General features: G+C 35.2%; 1 pseudogene; it reads right to left on the minus strand.

Annotated features, from left to right (window-relative positions):
* Window positions 1-2,430: 2,430 nt before the first annotated feature.
* Window positions 2,431-2,551, minus strand: LOC123581765 (annotated as a pseudogene).
* Between the last annotated feature and the right edge of the window lie 2,234 nt (window positions 2,552-4,785).

Raw genomic sequence — 4,785 nt, forward strand, 5'->3', positions numbered from 1 at the left:
TATATTTCTGGACTCCCTACTATATTCCATTGATCTCTTCATCCATTCTTTCACCAATACCACACACTGTCTTGATTACTATAGCATCATAAAATGTCCTGAAGTAGAGTAGTGTCAGTTCTCCAACGTTGTTCTTTTCCTTCAATATTGGGCTGGCCATTCAGGCTCTTTTGCCTCTTTATATAAAGTTTATCAGTTTGTTGATATCCACTATATAACTTGGTGGGATTTTGATGGGAATTGCATTGAATCTATGTATCAAGTTGAGAAGAAATGACATTGTGGCAATACTGAGCCATCCTATTCATAAACATGAAATATCCATCCATTTATTTAGTCCTTTGATTTTATTCATCACAGTCTTGTAGTTTTCTCAGATCTTGTACATATTTTGCCAGATTTATACCTATGTATTTCATATTTTTGGGTGCTGATGGGAAAAGTTTTGTGTCTTTAATTTTAAAGTTACACTTTATAAAAATTCCTGGTACATAGAAAATCCATTGACTTATATATTAACCTTGTATTAGAAATATTTTATAATTTGTTATGAGATTTCTACTTTGATTGATGTGTTATTTAGAGGTGTGTTGTTTTTAAAAGAAAGAAAGAAAGAAAGAAAGAAAGAAAGAAAGAAAGAAAGAAAGAAAGAAAGAAAGAAAGAAAAAGGAAGGAAAGAAGGAAGAAGGAAGGAAGGAAGGAAGGAAGGAAGCAAGGAAGGAAGGAAGGAAGAAAAAGAAGTGTGTTGTTGAATCTCAATGTATTTTGGGATTTTCCAGCTATCTTTCTGTTACTGATTTCCAATTTAATTCCTTTGTGGTCTGAGAGTAAGCATTGCATTGTGTCTTGTATTTTAAATGTGTTAAGGTGTTTTATGGCCCATAATGTGGTCTGTATTGGTGAATGTTCCATTCTTCAAAAGAATGTATATTTTGCTGTTGTTGGATGAAGTACTTTATACATGTCAATTATATCCAGGTGATAGCTGGTGTTGTTGAGTACAACTGTGTTCTTACGGATTTTCTGCCTGCCAGATCTGTCCATCTGTGATAGAGGGGTGTTGAAGTCTCTAACTTAGATATGGATTCATCTATTTCTCTTTGAAGTTCCATTAGTTTTTGCCTCATGTGTTTGGTGGTCTACTGTTAGGTATATACACAGTTGGGATGGTTATGTCTTCCTATATAATAAACATTTTATCACTGTTGTAATGCCCTGCCTTTATCCCTGATAATACTTTAGCTCTGAATTATGTTCTATTTGAAATTGATATCGTTAATTTATTTTTTTAAAAAATAGTATTAGCATAGTACATCTTTATTCATGCATTTGTTTTTAATTCATGTGCCTTTTTATTTAAATTGGATTTCTTATAAACACTATATAGATAGGTCTTCTTTTTGATTGACTGTGAAAATCTTTGTCTTTTAATTGGTACATTTAGGCCATTGACATTCCAAGTGATTATTGCTATCCAATATACAATTGAATTGATATCTATTATATTCATTACTGTTTTCTATTTGTTGCCTTTGTTTTTATTCCTATTTTTGTCTTCCATTATTTTTTCTGCCTTTTGTGGTTTTAAGTACATATTTTATGATTCCATTTTCTCTCGTTTCTTAGCAAGTCACTTATATGGTTGACCCTTGAATAATATGGGGATTAGAAGCTCCACAAACCCACCCCTCCACTGCACAATTGAAAATTTACATAAAACTTTTATGCCCCGAAAACAACTACTAATAGTCTGTTGTTGACTGGAAGATATACAATAACATAAACAGTCAATTAACATATTTTATATATATGTATTATACACTACAGTCTCACAATGTACAAGCTAGAGAAAGAAAATGTTATTAAGAAAATCATAAGGAAGAGAAAATACATTTATAGTACTAAAGTCTAAAATATCCATGTATAAATGGGCCTGTGCAGTTCAAACCTGTGTTTTTCAAGGATCAACTGAATTTGGTATTTTTTGTTTGTTTTGCTTTTATTTTTAACTCTTTTTTGGGAGGGACAGGAAGTAGGTTTTATTGGTGATTAAGGATTAGGCAGTGACTGAAGCTGATGACTTTAGGAATGTAGGGCCTGCCATTTCTCTAGGGCCACAATTAGAATATATTTGACCCCACAGCCAACCACGATGAGCTTCTTTTCAGCCACCATGTCTTCAAATTCATTCATATTAAACTTAGTAAAGCCTCTCTTCTTGAAGATGTGGGTCTTCCAGCAGCCAGATAACTTGAACTTGACCCTGCATAGGACCTCTGTCCTTGTTTTGTGGTGTGGAACTGGTAGATCTGATGGTTTGCCCAATGGGGATCTTGGCCACTGTACTCTAGGGCCAAAGGCACCCCACATATCTGTCTGGGGCCTAGAATGGGGACAACTTGAGGTCAGACATAAATGTCCAATAGAAAGGTCCGTCTCCATGTACTTAGGGCAAGCCATATGAGCAACAGACTGCATATACTACTAAGGAAGCTGCTGTTTGCAGTCATTGGACATCTAAAAAGAGCCTGGTCGGTTTAATTGGCTGCAGTTTGTTTTTGTTGTTGTTTTGTTTCTTTTGTTGTCGTTTTTAAATTGTTTTTAGTGTTTGTCCAGGAGTTTTCAATATACATTTTATAGGCTAATCCAAGTCCACATTTAAATAATGCAATGCTAATCATGGGCAGTGTGAGTACCTTACAATAACAAAATAATCCTAATTTCTCCTCCTGTCCCTTGTATCATTATTATCATTCATTTAACTTAGGCATAGATTATGTAATCAAATACATTTTTGGTATTATTATAATTAACACATTGATATCTGATCAATTAATAATCAGGAAAAACAATTTTTTATTTAACTTTACATATCAATTCTTTGATACTATTCCTTTTCTTACATTTGTCTAAGTTTCTGACCTATATTTGTTTTCTTTCTCTAGAGAATGTATTTTAGCATTTCTTGCAGAGCAGGCTTATTGGCAAAAATATACCCTCAATCTCTGAGAAAATGTCTGCTTTATTTCTTTTCCACTTTTGAAGAATGATTTCCAACTTGGTAGTCTTTTTTCCTCCCTATACTTTAATTATGAGTGCAATTCTGATATATGTCCCTCTGTAGGTAAGGAGTTTATTTTTTCTCCCTGTGGCATTTTTTCTATGGATTATTTCTATGTATCTGATTTCCTGTAGTTTGAAGTGAAATTCCGGGTGTAGTTCTTGAGGGGCATTTATCATGCATAGTAGGATTCCTGAGATCTCTGGATCTCGGAGATTCCTGGATCTGTGGTTTTGTGTTTGATATTAATTTGGGGAAATTCTCAGACATTATCATTTTGTTTTTCTTCTTCTGGTAGTCCTATTATGGGTATGTTACACATTTTGTATTTGTCCCACAGTCCTTGGATAACCTGTTCTGTTTTGTTTTGTTTTGTTTTTTAGTCTCTGTTCTCTTTTCTTTTTGGTTTTCAAGGTTCATTGATATATCCTCTAATTCAAAGATTCTGTCTTCAGCTATGTCCTGTGTACTACAGAAGGAATTCTCATAGTTGTTTTAGCTACCTCTCTCTTTGTTTGTTTTTGTTTTTTTAAAGTTTATTTATTTTGGGAAAGAGAGAGAGAGAGAGAGAGAGAGAGAGAGAGAAAGTGGGGAAGGGGCAGAGAGAGTGGGAGACAATCACAAGCAGGGTCCACGCTAGCAGTACTGAGCCCTACTCAGGGCTCAAACTCATAAATGGCGAGATCATGACCCGAGCTGAAATTGAGTCAGAAGCTTAAGGGACTGAGCCACACAGGTAACCTGGGACTTTGTACCTCTTAAACCCTTTCACTGATTTTGCCTATTCCTCTACCGCTCTCCCTCCTCTCTGGCAACCACCAATTTGTTCTCTAAAGTTATGAATCTGGTTTTGTTGTTGTTGTTGTTGGATTTTTTTTTAGATTCCATATACAAGTGAAATCATATGGCATTTGTCTTTTTCTGGCTGATTTACTTCATTTAGTATTATAGCCTCTAGGACAATCCATAGTGTTGCAATTGGCAAGATTTCTTTCTTTTTTAGGTTTCAGTAATATTCCATTGTATATATATATATATTCCACATCTTCTTTATCCATTCATCTCTTGATGGACACTTAGGTTGCCTCCATATCTTGGCTGCTGTAAATAATGCTGCAATCTATCCTGTTTCTATACTCTAGTGACAAAGCAGCAGAAAGATAACTTAAGAAAACAATCTCAAAACATTGGTCTGATAATTCCAACATTTCTGCTGCATCTGGTTCTGACGCTTGTTCTGCCTCTTCAAATTGTGCTTGTTTGTTTTTTATCTTTTGGTATCCTTTTAATTTTTTTTCTTGATAATGGGACTTGATATACTGGATAAAGGAACTGCTGTAAATAGGGCTTTAGTAATGTGGTGTGAGGTGTGATGGGAGGGGAAGTTTTCTATGGTCCTGTGAGGTCTGCTGGTGAGTTTACTCCTTTGGACTATGAATTTCACAAGTGTTTGTCAGTGTTTGTTTGTTTTTATGTATTTGTTTTCTTGTTTACTCTGTCTCCAGTTCAGTGAGCAGGATGGCTAGGGAGGGCAGGAATTGGGTATTCCCCTTTTGCCACGTCAGTAGGGCTGTGGTAATACCCTAGCCAGTTAGGCTCTGGTTAATTGGTTTCTTCTGAGGGCAGGCCTTGTTAAGAAGAACATGGTGTGGTTCAGTATTTGAAAATGCTTCCTTTTCACTTCCGTCTGCCAGAGCTGAAGGGGATTTTCCTCAGATATTTAC

The sequence above is a fragment of the Leopardus geoffroyi genome, chromosome A3 (assembly GCF_018350155.1).
Source record: "Leopardus geoffroyi isolate Oge1 chromosome A3, O.geoffroyi_Oge1_pat1.0, whole genome shotgun sequence".
Taxonomy (NCBI): Eukaryota; Metazoa; Chordata; class Mammalia; order Carnivora; family Felidae; genus Leopardus; species Leopardus geoffroyi.